Raw genomic sequence first — 17,622 nt, 5'->3', positions numbered from 1 at the left:
TTGTTTGAGAATGTTGAAATGTTTTTTTGAAGATTTTGTTTACGTACGTTAGGCGGCTGGGTTACTGGTGAAGGGAAGTACGAGATTTGCCTGATGGTCTGTTTGCTCGCTGTATCGACGTCACTCCAGTATTTGCTCTCGGTTGGGTTTAGATGTCCTTTGAATGGCATCGTCGGCAATGGCGACGGGTATCGCTGCTTAATGAGGACTTCTTGCATGCGTTTGGAATTTTTTACGAAGTCTTCATCTTGGGAACATGTTCCTTTAGATCGATGTGCCTGAGAGTATGGGATGCTTGTTTTAGAGTGACGAGGATGGCAGCTTTGGAAGTGTACGTATTGTTGACGGTCCGTCGGTTTTCTATATACACTGGTGGTGAGTGAGCTTTCGTTTACCAAAATCTCAACATCTAGGAAGTTAATTGTGGTGTGGGCGCACGTGTAAGTGAAAGATATGTTGGGGTGGACGAGGTGTGTCAGTCCAAATTAAAAAGATATCATCCAAGTAGCGTTTGTATAGGGTGGGCTTAATGGGACAATCTTTCAAAAATTTAGACTTATTACTATGCATGAAGATGTTGACGTAGGTGTGGGCCATCCTTGTACCCATGGCTGTGCCGTTAATTTGTGAATAGTGTTGATTGATGAATTCGAAGTTTTTATATTCGAGTACGATTTTCAACAGTATTTATAAAACACGTGGAGCAGGGGAGCATCAAATCACTGATCGAAGCGTATGAACAAAACAGAAAGGAGGAATCCCCTGCTGCACGTGTATTAGATATGTTGTTCACAGCAACATCTTGCATGAAGCTGCAGGGAAGAGAAAAGTCGATGAGACGTAGCCAGTTGTACTTGAGCCGTCTACATCGAAGGAATCACCACCGATCCTCTCACCAGGTTTCGTGAAGCTTGCGCTTTATCGTGCCGGTTTACCACTGTCCTTCTTGCTAATGAAGCGATTATTTTTTTAATGTTCTCTTTTTGCCCCATTTGCCATCTGCCATTTTTGATCGTGCCATCTTCTGGGCAAGTACTACGTTTGAGGTTCGAAAAAGGTGCATAAGCGATCACGACCTATGCAAACAATAACAAAGACGAAACACGCTACAAGAGCACCACTAGCTGCATATCTGCTATAAAAGTAAATATTTCCAACAATACATTATCTTTTAGTATGCACCGTTTACTTGCCATACATACACACACACAAGCAAAAAAAACACGCCATAATGAAGAAAACCGCGAAAAACAACGATAAACAAACCGGCCTCCGAACTCCACTTGCCACTTTTACACGCCAGGGCGCGTGGCACATTTCGGCGCGACATCTGAACCGCGCTGTGTGTGTCTTGTGTGTCCCTCCTGTGTCCGTGTCTTTTGCGCTGTTTAAAACAAGTATGCAGCACCAACTAGCCCGCACGTCTACCCTTGTAGCCTTCATTTAAACCGCTTTGAGCGGGCGCTCGAGGCCGCGCTTCCGCAGGACTGTTCCGCATAGTGTAGTCGATTTTTCTGTGCCAAAATTCCAAATTTGATTTTTGGTGGAGGGTTACCCTACCATACTCCCTTAAAAACGCACTGATATCATTGCCTTCAATACCTTTGATATTACTTTATTCATCGGGCGCACACGTCCACAAGACAATAACGATAACACGAGGGGATCGCATTCCAGGATTCCACCACGCAATTGCATGCTTCAGCGTTAAAGTGGGTATTACGAGATAGTAACTAGGGCCACATAGCAAACACGCGTGCAGATATTGAGCAAGGTGATGGCAACAGAAGCATATAGCGCAAGTATCGCAAACCTTCGTGATATTGTTGAATTGGGCATTTGAATGCTGTATTTTCTGCAAGGTACAAAGTTCCGCTTTTTGGTATGTACAGTGTATACATGAAATTATGGTGCACATAATCCTCCATGTTTTTCGAATATTTTTCAAGCATTGTTCATTCGTCACTGACAATGACAGTGCCTTCAGTTTTAACACCTTTCTACACAATATTTTCTAAAGTATTTTTTATGCATTTTACAGAGTTCCATGATTGGAAAGGACAGGAGGAAGCGAGCCAGGTGTGCAAGTTCGTAATATCCACAGGTGAAAAAAGGCTCACCAACGGATGTACGAGGACCTACTACGCTTGCAACAGGTCAGGAGTGGCACGACCAGGTCCAGGCAACAAGACTCGTGCGATGAAAAGTCAGGGAAGCTGCAGGAGCGGCAGGACATGCCTTTCTTTTCTGATCGTTACTAGAGACGAGGGTACTGTCAAGGTATCGTACCAAAGGACGCATTATGGGCATGATGCAGATGTTGAACACCTGAGTATGACTGACCAGGAAAGGGCAAGCATTGCGGATGACCTTTCGAAAGGAGTGCCCATGAGGACAATATTGAAGAAAATAAGGGAATCGGTGACAAGCAAGCTAACTCCTCTGCATTTGACAAATCGCATGGACTTGCACAACATCAAGCGGCAATATAACCTCACAGTTCCTGAAAGATGTCATGATAATGATGCTGTGAGTGTAAGCATATGGGTGCAAAGCATGAGGAACAAGGGGCAACCTGTTGTTCGCTTGTACAAAGAGCAGGAAGTTGTTGACCCAACGAATACCTTTAGTACAAAAGACTTTGCTCTTGCCTTAATGACGGAGCCACAGGAAGAGCTGCTGAAAGTTCTAGGTACAGGAACAGTCTGTGTTGATTCCACACATGGAACAACAGGGTACCAATTTGAACTGGTGACTGTTCTGGTGCTGGATGAATATGGAGCAGGATTGCCTATGGCTTACTTCATCTGCAGCACGATTAATGAGAAAACCCTATCAGCATTCTTTGAATCCCTGAAGTCCTCCACAGGAGCCCTGTCAGCTAGAACTTTCATGACAGATGATGCATCCGAATACTTCAAGGCCTGGTCAACAGTCATGGGCCCACCTCAACATCGACTACTCTGCACATGGCATGTGGACAAAAACTGGAAGCGAAGGATTTCTGAGAAGATAAAAGGAAAAGAACTCGCAGTAGATGTTTACCATGCTGTTCGTACACTGCTAGAGTGCCCAAAAAAAGACGAAGTGGCTGAGCTTCTCGAGTCATTTCTTGCCAACAAAGATCCCAGGCTTCAGGAGTTTATTCAGTACTTCAGAGGAAATTATGCTCACCGCCTGGAGATGTGGGCCTACAGTTTTCGAACTGGACTTGGCATCAACACAAACATGTATCTTGAAAGGATGCACAGGACTTTAAAGCATAGTTTCCTGGAAGGTAAGAAGAATCATCGTGTTGACAGGCTCATCACTGCACTGATGGACATGACATACGAGTCTTTGATGAAGAGGGTACAACACATTGTGAAAGCAAAGAGAACGAGCAAGATGAGCCGGATCGAGAAGAACCACAGATCTGCTGTGGCAATTACTACGCCTGCCAAGAGGAATGAAGATGGAACATGGACTGTGCAATCCCAGTCCACAAGAGGCCTCACATACAGGATTTCAAAAGAGAAAGGTAGTGCCTGCTGCCCTCTGAAGTGCAGCGAGTGCATGGTGTGTGTGCATAGCTATTCATGTGATTGTGAGGAGCACCGAATGAGCTTGACGATCTGCAAACACATTCACTGTGTGGTCATCGCTGGCGCACCTGAAGGAAGAGATCAGAAGATCCTGAAAGCTACTGAAGCAGTGTCATCCAATTCAAAGGCAAGCGAGGCTTTCCACATTTTGGAAAGTGTTCAAACAGCAGAAGCCTCTACAAGCATGACAAAATCTGACTTGGTCTTGGCCAAGATGGAATTGCTCAAAGAGTATGTCGCAGAGCAAGAAATTCCTCAAGAAGTGCACAACAAGGCCAGCAAGCTTTTGGACCCTGTACTGAAGATTTATGAAGGCACTAAGAAGCAAGAAATGCCCCACACATCAAGGGAGCCTGCAAACAAGAAAATCGAACACCAAGTCAGGTTTCATTCCACTAAGAAGCAGAGGCTGTCCAGCTCAGGTACAAGTTTTTCAAAGCCAACTGAGCTTCAGAAGGAGAACATAAAAAAGCAAATCCTTAACAGCAATGATGAGGCAACTGTTATAATAACATCTCCAGGACACAACTACATATGAAAGATGAGATCGACTCTATGGCCCTCTCTTCTGGTTTACAACCCGTCTACAAGTTCATCTGTGTACTTATAGACCTCGCCTATGAGGTGTGCAGCTGTCTCGAACCAGATGGATGGTGTGTGCGTTAGAGCGCGAGAGGCACCTCCATACTGGCCATATATGCTGCAGGTAAGTATATTTTCCTTTCAGCAGCAGCTTTGTGGTACCAGTAGGATGGTGTGTGCGTTAGAGCGCGAGAGGCACCTCCATACTGGCCATATATGCTGCAGGTAAGTATATTTTCCTTTCAGCTCAGTGTGTTGCACACTTAAACAACTGAAGCGAAACCTACAGCACAATGGTTTCTCTGCATCTGGCTTAGCCAGACCATTTTTTTTTCTCGGCAGAACCTGACTGCTAGAGAGCGCGTCTCCCAGGTGGCGGATAGGGAGGCTCTTACCAAGCACCTGAAGTGTGCAGCTTGCAAAAGGCACAATAAGTTTGATTAAATGAGGGAACCTTCTGGCATGGTGTGTCTTATAAGTACAGAGTGCTCGGTAAGAGTGGTGCGTGCACCCGCGGACCAACAGGGGTTTCACTGCCTTGACACATTCCCCACCTGTACATGCTTCCTTTTTCCTCAGGTCCATGGCTACACATTGCTGGCAATTCACAAAGTTGCTGTTAGGGTGCAACTTGATGCAGACATTTTCTGAACAACTCTGCTAAGTGGCACATGGTACTATTATGCGCTGTCAAATAAGAGTTCGGTGTGTGCAGAGCTAAAAGCGACGACTGTTCTAATTTGCGCTGTTGTGATTGTCTTTCAGGTGACAAACAACCAAAGAGACGTGAAGACAACATTGATGGCCTTTCATGATTGTACTGAAGATGTCATTAGCATCAGTTATTGAAATACTTGGAAGATCGCAACTTATACTATGCCTTACCTTTCCTTCAGATTCTAGTATATTGCAATCTGCCTGTCATAGCACAGAAATAAACCTATATTTATTTTGTTCCTGCAACTACGTTGTCGTCCAATCTCTTTGCAGGTACATGCATCCAGAGATTTGAATTCATTACCAGCATTGTCTGGCGTGCAGTGCAGAAATAAACAAAGCTGCAACACTTTTTAAAGATGCATTGTCACCACAAGCAATCGTAAATTATTTTTCCAATAAAAACAATCTATACATTGTAGATTGTTTACATATTTTCTTAAGCACCCACATAAATTAAAGTAGATAAACTGAGGTGTGACAACTGAACAGATGTGTGAATTGAGATATGGTTAAGTGAGTGCACAAAATAGACAAAGGGACCACAATAACACTGTTCATAACACTGCTCAAAATGCTATACTGTTGCAGTACTGTAGAATCTGCAGAAAGGGCCACACAGCATTTCACTGAGTTAATAGGTAAGATAGATTAGCCTGAATTCATAGTGACAGTCATTAGAACAGCTGCATGGCAAACTCTTTAAGAATGCATCCAAGTCATCAGAGCCTTTTTTTATTAAATAATTATTGCATTAGCACTGCACAAATATTTACTGTTTACATTACAATAGACTACATTGGTAACAATAGCTTGGATTATCATCTCCTGATATGCGTATACAGTTGAGCTTAAAGTGATATAGACACAAAATTTTTGCTTACATCTTCTTTGAAATGATGCATCAAACATTAGTATAGACGGGTCATCACTTGACATTTGCCTACGGCCGCTAAATAATTTGTAACAATGTCACTAATTAGGTTACATTGTTCACGATACAAAATGTGTGATGCATGTTCTAGGTTTGGGCTAGGATTAGTGTAATGTATGCAAGTCATTTTTCATTTACAGGAGCTTATTCTAGATGTTCAATAAAGCCCAGGAAGGTGTTAGCAGAACACACAGTTATTCTTTTGATTCCATGACAGGTATGACTTAAGATGAACACCAAGATATTTATATCTTGTGATAAGCACGCTAATAGCTGTTATCTGGAAACTATCTGGAGGATATTCGGGTACTCTGTGAATGATGAATTCAGCATTAGAGACATTAAGGAGCAAGAAATTGTTTCATCGAGATGTGACCTTTAATATTAGCAGTCCATATGAGCAATCACACTGAGGTAAATCAAAGCATCATCAGTGAATAATCTAGTCATGCAGACAATCTTATATTACGTGTCGATCAACGACTGGTTCCATGTGATGAGTATAGGGTAAACTGTGCTTGATGACCTGCTTCAATTCGAACTTCCTCCCCCATGAAAAGTAATGCTGATATTCATATGCCCATACACACGCCCATGCCAATATTCATATGCCCATACACAGAGTGTTTAGCGTGGGAGAGTTGAGATGCAAATATGCAGCAGTATGCAGGCCTCCATTACATTTCTGCTACAAAACAGCTCGAATGAGTTCTGCACCAATTGCGTGAATTAATTATCAACTCTTGCAGGAGAAAATATACAATTTAGATTTCAACAACATATATCATACAAATGCTCACACTGAATTCGAAAATTTTGCTGAGGCTCTTGAGTCTGCCATATCGAAATGCACATTATGCACTACCCGTAGGTACGAACAATTCTTTGTGCCTGTGGATGAATCAGAACATACTTGAGGCTATACAAGAGAAGGATCAATGGTATCGTAAGTGGAAACGTCAAAAAGAAAACATTTGTTATTCAAACAAGTTCAGATCCTCCAGAAACTATGGAGTGGCATTAATACAGATGAGAAAGAAAGAATACAACTGTATGCTAATACAGAAAGCAGAAGGAAACTCCTGAAAAATGTGGGATGTGGGAAATAGCGTAATCGGTAGACAGTTAAAACAGCGCGTAGTTCCTGAACACATTGATGAAAACACAGTTGATAGGTTTGATAATTCCCTCACAAACATTGGCCCTGAGTTTGTAGCTCATATCCCTAATCTACCATGCTCTGTTAATGACCCTTGTGTTCATGACACCTTCTTACCGCAAGCTGTTGCCGATTGTGACATCACAGCAATCAAGAAAACTCGTTGCAAACAAGGCAACCAGACATGACGGGATTACTTTGAGAGCATTAAAGAGAACATCCACCAACTTGCTCCACTCCTATCAATAATAATGGATCATGCAGTTTACGAAGGTATTTATGCAAATATTTTGAGGATCGCTGCAGCTATACCAGTTCACAAACAAGGATAGTAATGATTCAGGCAGTTACCGTCCAATCTCGGTTTTGAGTATCATTAACACTGTGTTCGAAAAACTTGTCGGAAAGCAACTAAATTACTACTTGGAGAGAACTAGAATCATATCTCACTGTCAACAAGGCTTCAGAAATAACAGGTCTACATCTACAGCAGTAATGGCATTGTCTCAAGAGTTATGTTCATCTTTGCATAATTATGAAATGTCTGCAGCCTTGTTCCTAGACTTAAAGAAAGCATTTGATACTGTTAATCATAACATTTTAATTCACAAGCTAATGAAATATCTGCAGCCTTGTTCCTAGACTTAAAGAAAGCATTTGATACTGTTAATCATAACATTTTAATTCACAAGCTAGAGCACTATGGTTTTAGGGATTCCACTCTTGATTTCTTTACAAGCTACATTACTAACAGAAAACAATTTTTCCACATAAAACACTTAAAATCATCTCGACAGCCTGTGTGTGCTGGAGTGCCTCCAGGGGTCAGTCTTAGGCCCTGTGCTGTTGAGTGTTGCTTGCTAATACTTTGTTCACTGATCATTTATAACCAAGTTTCATGTTGGCATCTTCTGTTGCTGTAATAACAAATGTGTACATTGGGCCTATACTAGCTTCGGCTATTGACCCAGCAGTTTTTGCAAACGTTTTGTAGTATCTGAAGTTAAAAGAAAGTACATGCTCTGAATTAAGCATCTGTGATCACGACCAGTGGTAGAGCCGGATCAAACAAGTGCATTACGTCACAAGTTGAAAGTAGTTACTTCACTTCATGAAAGCTTTGAACTGCCTCAGAGTCCCAAGCGAAAGCAACGTAGTGTCACAAGAGCCTGCGCAGAGGCTCAACAACACCTGCATAGTGAGACCACAATTGGGACCACTTGTTAAAACCACCTGTTTTGAGGTGGCACCACTTGAAAACAAGTGGGACCATTTGGAATCCCACTTCATATTTGGAATCATTGTCTATAAAGTGGGGACATTTGGAATCCCACTTCATAGACACCTCGAATTGCCATGAACTACTTAAGCGCACACTCCAAGGGAATGTTGAAAATCCGCTGCAGCACGAAGAGGCTCATGACTGAAAAAATGCAGATGCAGGAACCATTGGAAGCAAGCTGTTGTCAATGCACAGTGTTTAGAGTAAATGGTACCACAGGCCCACAAAGCGCAGATTTTGTTTAAAAAATCGGCCGTCTTGTTAGCATCAATGCCGCAGTGTCCAGGTATCCAGTGAAAGCGCATTTCTTTACCATGTAGTGGAATGAAAAATCTTAGAGAATGGCCCAGAAGAGCGTCCTTCGAGCCTTCGAGTGAGTCAGGACAGAAAGGCTGTCAGCAAGTATAATGACATCAGTAACGATGCAAGAGACCTTATCTATAGGGCCAACTGAACCCCTAGAAAATGAACAGCGAATATAGGTGTATAATCAGGGGCCCGAAACGAATAACTGCAATCTAGAGCCAATAGCTGCCTATAGGCGACTTCATGCAAACATTTAAAGCGAAAGCCTTTAATGGCTCTCGTTATCCATCCGTCCGCGAAATCTGTCACACTATGACGTCATCAATGGTGGACACGGCAACCCCGTGGTGACAATGTCAACTGATGTGCCACTATTTGTGCAGGTACTTACCGGATTCTTTTCCATCGCCTTGGGCCGTGCAGTAAGCGCAGACAGCGGCTTCAATCGTCACCCAGCTTCTGCCGATGCCTTTCGACTGCCGTGCGCGGGGGGCGTACATTTTTCACACTGCGAGCTGCTGTCGTGGCACGTGGATACTACCTTCTGCGCACCCTCTTCGAGCACAGCGACGTCATCCACACTTCCAGCCCGGATTTTGCCTATAAAAGGAACGCCTGCGCCTTCCATCAGCAGTGGACACGGCAACCCCGTGGTGACAATGTCAACTGATGTGCCACTATTTGTGCAGGCACTTACCGGATTCTTTTCCATCGCCTTGGGCCGTGCAGTAAGCGCAGACAGCGGCTTCAATCGTCACCCAGCTTCTGCCGATGCCTTTCGACTGCCGTGCGCGGGGGGCGTACATTTTTCACACTGCGAGCTGCTGTCGTGGCACGTGGATACTACCTTCTGCGCACCCTCTTCGAGCACAGCGACGTCATCCACACTTCCAGCCCGGATTTTGCCTATAAAAGGAACGCCTGCGCCTTCCATCAGCAGTGGACACGGCAACCCCGTGGTGACAATGTCAACTGATGTGCCACTATTTGTGCAGGTACTTACCGGATTCTTTTCCATCGCCTTGGGCCGTGCAGTAAGCGCAGACAGCGGCTTCAATCGTCACCCAGCTTCTGCCGATGCCTTTCGACTGCCGTGCGCGGGGGGCGTACATTTTTCACACTGCGAGCTGCTGTCGTGGCACGTGGATACTACCTTCTGCGCACCCTCTTCGAGCACAGCGACGTCATCCACACTTCCAGCCCGGATTTTGCCTATAAAAGGAACGCCTGCGCCTTCCATCAGCAGTGGACACGGCAACCCCGTGGTGACAATGTCAACTGATGTGCCACTATTTGTGCAGGTTGGTGGACGAAAATATTGCTGCCGTAGCAACTGCCTTTTTTGATCGTGTTGCCGTGTCCACGCACATTGCTGGTTTGCTTTAGTGATTGTATCTCAATTGTAGGCCTGTTGCTGAAGTTATCCGGTGATGTTGAGGAAAATCCTGGCCCGGATACAATGGAAATGATTCAACAAGTAATTGCTTCTCAAACTGAAATCCTCAGCAAATTAAGCGAAATACAGGAAAACCAAACATCGTCTGAAGCAAGAATTCTGGACATGCAATCCAGGCTGTCTGCTATAGAACAAAAGCTACAAACCTTTGACGAGTCTCGGGATAGGCTTTCGAAACTAGAAACTTTTGCTGAAAGATGTGAAATAGAAATGACTACAGTTTCGAGAAAACTTGATGAGTTGGAAAACCGCTCGCGGCGCAATAACTTGATTGTACGCGGAGTCAAGGAGGAGGAATCAGAGAGTGAAGAGGACCTACTACAGAAAGTAAACAATGACATCTTTGATAAAATTCTGAAACAAAGGGTGGACACTATTGAATGGATTCACCGACTTGGAAAGAGGGAACCAGGTAGAGACCGTCCGATTATTATTAAACTTACTGACTTTAGGGATAAGATGAAAATAATGAGTAACTGTTTCAACCTAAAAGGCACTCAATTTAGTGTAAATGAAGATTTTTCTAAAAGGGTTGTGGAAATACGAAAAAATCTTTGCAACTCCTGTGCCGATGAACGAAAGAACGGCGTGAAAGCTAAGTTAATTTTTGATAAGTTAAAAGTCAAGAATACCTTATACGCATGGAACGAGGAGACCAAGCAGCGGTTCAAATGCCAGGTTGCCACTAGCTCTAGCAATGAGTGACTAAACAATCATAAGACGGTCTGCTTTAAAATTATAAATGTGAACGCTAGGAGCATGCTTAACAAGGTTGACGCCATAGAAAGTATATGCCTTGAACATGAACCCGATATTATGGTAATCACAGAGACATGGCTACATAAAGATATTAGAGACTGTGAAGTTGCTCCCCCAAACTACTCCATAGTACGAAAAGACCGTGAAAGGAGGGGTGGCGGTGTTGCAATACTGGTTAAGAGTAATATAGTATTCTCAGTTATAGAAGGGTTTGATGATTTAGAAACTGCATGGATTAAAACCAGACTGAATGGTCGTACTGTCTTAGTGGGTGCTTTCTACAGAGCTCCCAATTCAACCATAGACGTGCTTGATAACCTAAAAAGGTTACTGGACCTAAATGTACACTTTGGTGACAATATTATGCTGACAGGTGATTTTAATTTGCCAGGAATTGATTGGATGTCGCTTTCTCCCGGCAGAGTTGATACAGCTAGCAGTGAACATCTGATCGAACTCGCCTATTGCTATGGTTTGACTCAGATTGTTGAAAAGAGTACGAGAGTATGTACGACAACATCCTCGATACTAGACCTTGTCTTTTTGTCATCTGGTCTACTAGAGTTTTTGCTGAGTTGTGATGTTGAAGAAGGATTGTCTGACCATAAAATGGTGATTATGTCGCTCAATATGACTCACGAAATATGTCACAAATCTTGCAGAAAGACTGTTTTGAATTTTGCGGCTGCCGATGATGTCGGATTACTGGACTACCTTGAAATCTCGTTTGATGAATTCATGTGTTTATATCAAGACGGACTTGGCACAGATAAGTTGTGGGATTTTTTTGCAAACATGACAGCGAAAGCAATTGAGATGTTCATTCCTAAAACCACGAAAATAACAAAAAGGAAGCATCCTTGGATTAATAGAGACATTATTCACAAAAAACGACAGCTCAAAAGGAAACGAAAAAGATGCTCACAATACCCAAGCCCTGAATTAAAAACCTCCATATGTCGTATGAGCCAAGAGTTAAAGCGACTCATCAAAGAAAGTAAAAATACCTTTTACAGTCAGACTCTCACCAGATTTCTTACTGAAGCGCCCAGTAAGTTCTGGCGATATATAAATGGCGGCGGTAAAACTCACCATTCTAATGAAGAAGAGAGCCCCCAGAGGGCTGAAAGTTTTAATTCATTTTTTGCATCTGTTTTCACTGAAGATGACGGCGAATCACCGTTTTTTGAGACTCCAGGTTGCCCTCCTATACCCGATTTAGAAATAAGTGAAGAAGGAGTTCTGAAACTCCTTTTGAATATCAACACTAAAAAGAACTCAGGACCGGACGGTATCCCGAATGAATTCTTATATAGATATGCAGAGTGGAATTCTAAATTTCTTACCAAAATCTTTCAATCGTCTATCGACAGTAGTTGTGTTCCCATTGCCTGGAAATGTGCGAAAATAGTGCCTGTGCATAAAAATGGTCCCACTTCTAACGTTGAAAATTATAGACCCATTTCCCTCATTAGCACGTGTTCCAAGTTACTCGAACATATTATGTACGCTCACTTATCAACTTTTCTTGAGAGTAACAATCACCTATTTGTAAACCAGCATGGCTTCCGCAAGGGGCTTTCTACCATCACACAACTCACGGAAACTGTACATGATCTTTCTCAGTCAATTAATTCCCGCATGCAAACAGACATCATAATTTTGGACTTTGCAAAGGCGTTTGATAAGGTTTCGCACCCTAAGCTATTACTAAAAATCAGTGCCATATTTAAAAATGAAACTATAACTAAGTGGTTCAGGTCATATCTTTCGTCTAGAGTACAGTATGTTCAGGTTCAAGAGTATAAATCCAACATCATGCCAGTCGATTCCGGTGTTCCCCAGGGCAGCGTTCTGGGCCCTCTCTTGTTTTTGATCTTCATCAACGACTTGCCTGTTGGTTTGAGCGTTCCAGTTAGACTGTATGCAGATGACTGCATCGTTTATAAACAAATTAATACTCCAGAAGATCAGGCAGAACTCAATCAAAACTTGCAGAAAATACATGAATGGTGTAAGGTGTGGCAGATGGTATTAAATTCAAACAAAACAGTTTTTATGACCATTACAAGAAAGAAAACTGTCCTTGATTACAGTTACAGCATTAATGGTAGATTACTAACTAGAGTAAGTAATTTTAAATACCTTGGAGTAACACTCACATCTGACTTACGCTGGAATTCACACATAGATAATGTATGTACTAAGGCTTCCAAGGCACTCTGGAGCTTGAGACGCAATATGTGCAGTGCAACTCCTGAAATAAAAAGTCTGGTTTTCAAAAGCCTAGTTAGGCCTATCCTCGAATATGCAAAAGTTGTCTGGGACCCGTACACTGCTTCCAACTGTTCTAAGCTGGAAAGAATCCAGCGTCTCGGAGCAAGGTTTATATTTAATAGGTATCGTTATTCTGATTCTCCAACTTCTTTGTGTAAATCTGCTGATTTGCAAACACTTGACATTAGAACCAAATGCGACAGACTCAAGTTTCTTTTCCAGATCGCTAACCACTACTTGAAAATCGATCAAACAAAATACTTTGAAATTAAAACAGGGGAAACATCACGCCATCGTCACAGTTTGTACATCCCAATGCCGCCTGTCAGAAATGATTGCTTTAAATTTAGTTTTTTCCCGAGAGCCATTAAGGAATGGAATATGTTACCAAACTCCGTTGTCACGTCACAATCACTAAGCGAATTTTTAGATAAACTGCACAATATTTTATGTTCTGCTTGATTTCTATGACAATGTTTTCGTTTTGTTCAAGTGGCAAACACAATTATGTATGAAATTTAGTGTTGATCTCAGTGTTTGTTTAATGTGTTCTTTTTCTGTTTCAAGTTTGATTTCCACTCCTGTAATAGCCCGCCCAGGGCTGACAGTATGAATAAATGAATGAATGAATGAATGAATAATTGATATAACCCATATAGTCTTAGCAATTAAGAAGTAATTGGTGATTAGAAATTGCGCATTAGTTTGTAATTACACATTAATTTGTGAAGTAAATTAATAGCTCAACACGAAACGTTAAAAATAAAAATAAATAACAATTTTAAAGAAACAAAAATAAAAAGGAAAAATTAACTTATGTGACAATGCAGTTTCAGAAGCGAAAAATTAAAAATAATTAAATAAAAATTAAAAGAAGCAGCCACAGTGGGCGCAGAAAGGCTTTCGCCTCGCGCACTTTACATCGCCAAAGTGACCACTGAATTTTAAAAAAAAGTGCCTCTTCGTACAAGCGATTAATCGCCTTTTCCCGGTTCGCCCTGCACCTTCGAGCAACAATTCCATCCTATGAAGTTGTCCGACGCAACGCCAGAAACGAGCTGATCACGAACAACAGTGTTCACGGAATTGTCGAAGTCGCAGTTCTACGCAGGTTCGCGTAACTGAGCAATGTAAACCTGCAGCTGACAGGCTCGCCAGGGTTCTGTAAACATATCTTGAACCGCGGTAGCGTTCCGTCGTGGCTGAGGACAGACGGTTGCAAGTGCTGAGCGCGGTTTGAAACGTATCTTCGCCTTTCGTAACTTCACTTATGGCGAATTCCACTGCTGGATCTGAAGTGAGGCGCTCGAATCGCAAAAGAGCGCCCCAAACCGCCTCGGAGCAGATCCGCCACTGGTCGGCGTATCAACCTTGTGAGCTCCGTTGGAACGGAGTTGCTCCAATCGACCAGCGGAATTCGCGCGGTCGGTCCAGGTCGACCAGTTGAACTCGAATTCGTCGTCGCGGAGCAAGAAAAGCTGCTCCAGCACGACCAGTGGAAATCGCCATTAATTTAGGTCCCTGCTCCTTCATTTTGCGCTCGTGGCAGGAGGCGTTAATTGCGGAACGACGCTGACCTTCGACGCCGCGCGACTGCAAAGGCATGGCTTTGCGCCGGGTTGCAGCAAACTCAGGCCAGACGCCTCCTGAAAGTAGGTAGAAAACAGTGCCTTCCACTGGTTCCATGGTACTGGTGACTGGCCCGGTGTTTCTAGGAATGTACGAGGGGGCGTAAGATCCCGTGCAACTCATAGGTTTACCTCGTCGACACGTTGTTGTATTGTAGATGCAAGATCGAACGACACACCGGAGCGAGCGATGTCATGATGACGCCAAGTTTCCGCCGAACCCCCCCCCCCTCTACTTTTCTTGCGTCACGTATACGTGGTGTCAAGAGACATGCATGTGACTGAAACTCTGAAGAAGCGAAACTGAAAGTAAGACAACCGAAACTGAAAATAAGAGAAGAGAAACTGAAACTGCCGCACAGTTCATTGCCTGATGGACACATGCAGTATCACGTATTATTTAACGTCTTCATAAAACCGCTGTTTGTTCTTCTATAGGATTAGCAGCATTAGTATATGTTTCCTATTAATGACACCCAGGTAATGAACATGATTTACCAACTTAAGTAGTGTTGGTTCTGGTGTAACGCACGAATAATTTATAGACATGCCTTTGTGTATACGCCAGAAATGAAATTGTGAAGCAAGCCTTGAAACTGCCTGTGCATTTCTCATAAAAAAAAAGAAAAACATTATCTTGTTTTCAAAGCATGCGTGTCATCTATATCAGATGTGACTAATGTTGAGCTATAACTTTAAATGGCTCATGCTGGCTGCCATCAAAAATCACTTTTTTTTATTCAACAAACCTCATAACTCATTTCTGTCACGAAAGCAACGAAATGCTTCACTTATATCTCATTGCTTTGGTGCAGTCATGGTTCATTATGCAATGTAAAATCTGATTCACGAATATTTTTGTTACTTGTAGCACGATACGTTTGTTCCTGAAATTCAGCACATCCACCAGTATTGCGTTCCCGCGCGGCTTTCTTTTTTTTAACTGAGTACAGGTGAATAGCCACCGGATTCTTGGCTGATCGCCCAGTGTAGGTATGTGCCATCTTTTGATAGGCTAACAGCATCAACAAAATTCGTCTTTCACTTCCAATCATGTGTGCTGCGGTATACTTTTTCTTCGACTTTGTATTGATTCCATCCGTAGTAGGCATGGGAGGCATTGGCCACGCTATCAGCTTCCGCAAGTTAGGTTCACGCAGAATTTGTTAGCTCCGCTTCAAGTTGATCTGATCTCCTTGCAACGAGTTGCTGAAGAAAACGGGTGGACGGGGCAGTGCGGGAAGAAGAGTCGTCGAAGGAAGACATTTGTAATGTTTCTTGAATATAGCCAAAGTTTCTGTTACCGTTATTCAGTTTTTGTCCCCCTGTGATTTATCAGCTATTATTCGAACCCCCAAAGTTTAAAGTTCAAAGTAGTAGCATTACTTTTAAATTCAGAAGAAGCTACTAAACATTACAATTGGGATATATTCGCAGGATCTGGCTTGGAGCTATTCTGTTTGTATCCCTGATTATACTCCTATATTCTTCGTAGAGTTTTTGGTTATTTTGGCTCTTCTCTTAATTCCCAGGCATGTAGCTTCAGTTCTCATTCTTGCAGACTGCCTTTCAGTTCTAGTCTCCAAAATTCCGGAAAATCGTTATTGAATTGGTCGCTTAGGTTTTATGTTCCGTGCACAGTGCGTGAGATCCACTTGGTCTGAGTACCTGCCTATTCGGGTGTTTATTTTAACGAGGTGGCTGATTTATTGGCAAGGTCAGCTCTCAGCGCTCCTGTAATCTTTCCTGTCCTTCACCTCATTATGTTGGAAACTTCACGTTTCCAGCGGTTCCAACATATTTCAGCCAGCTTGAGTGATCCGTTGCTCAATACCGTGGATTTTCACCACTTAAATTACCCATGGAATGTCCAGTGGTGTAAATCAAGGCGTTGCGGGGTGTCAGTGACGCTTCTGCGATGCAAAATCCCTCACTTAAATTTATACTTGCGCCGATGCGGGTTCGCTGCGACAAACCTTTGTGTCTCATGTGGGCAAGTTGAAACAATAGGTCATTTTCTCCTCTCTCACCGGCGGTTCGCAGTTCAAGGAAAGCAGTATTTGGAGGTCCCTCTTTCGAGGTTAGGACTCCCTCTGTCTCTTCCAGTTCTTCTCTCGTTCGGTGCGAGCGCCAAGGAATTCCCGTTAAGCAGTGTTTGTGGCTACCTTCATGATTACATAAGTGCGACTGATCGGTCACCTTGTCAGCTGCATACAAAATTCTGTTGCATGTCTAAAATGCTTGATTCTATTCTCGGTAATTCATATTTCTTAAATTTTATTGAATTTTTCAATTTTTATCCTGATTCAGTCTTCTACGCCGCCGCCTCACGTCTTTTTTTTCCCCCGTGCAAATATTTCATTGGCAATCTCCACTGTACCTTGGCAAATCCCCCCGCGTGGGTATGTGCCATATATATTTACTGACGTGAAGAAGAAGAGTGTGGGCTACAAACACTGTCTGTACTTGTGCTCTTCCTTTTATTTGTTGTCTGTTTGCATTGTAAGGCATTAATAGGTAGAAAGGCATGCACGTAATGGGCATACCCTGTACGCATGAATGCGGAAGATGGTCATGGTTGTCCAAGCATTGCCATCAAAGCAACGGGACCTTCAAGAAACAGCTAGGATATGGTTGTGACCCCTCACATGCAGTGATGCTCACAAAATTTGAAAATGTTGCAAGTTACAGCAGTCCCGTGGTTATATTGCTGCAAAACAATTAAGCTAGCCCATTCATGCGGAAATATTTTTAGAGGCTGCCAAAAAGGAACATGTCAAAAAGTTACACGTCCTGTTTCATTGTGTTTGAAATGAGGCTTAAGATTAAATTAATGTTACAAATACGCGCTGAAGAAATGAAACGATTAAACTCTCATGTGAAGGAAATACAAAAGGGTATATTTACGAAAACTTATTTACAAGCTAAAATAGCATCG

The 17,622-nt window shown here is 42.7% G+C and overlaps 1 long non-coding RNA gene across 1 annotated transcript; it reads left to right on the top strand.

Moving 5' to 3' along the window:
• The first annotated feature begins 2,746 nt into the window (after positions 1-2,746).
• Positions 2,747-5,129, top strand: LOC144116024 (uncharacterized). The gene is made up of 2 exons (XR_013311682.1): positions 2,747-4,840; positions 4,932-5,129. It is a non-coding gene; the product is annotated as an uncharacterized LOC144116024 (long non-coding RNA).
• Positions 5,130-17,622: the final 12,493 nt, after the last annotated feature.

This window comes from Amblyomma americanum, chromosome 1 (assembly GCF_052857255.1).
Source record: "Amblyomma americanum isolate KBUSLIRL-KWMA chromosome 1, ASM5285725v1, whole genome shotgun sequence".
NCBI lineage: Eukaryota > Metazoa > Arthropoda > Arachnida > Ixodida > Ixodidae > Amblyomma > Amblyomma americanum.
The sequence above is the reverse complement of the archived record's forward strand: the minus strand, read 5'-3'. Positions and strand labels throughout refer to the sequence as shown.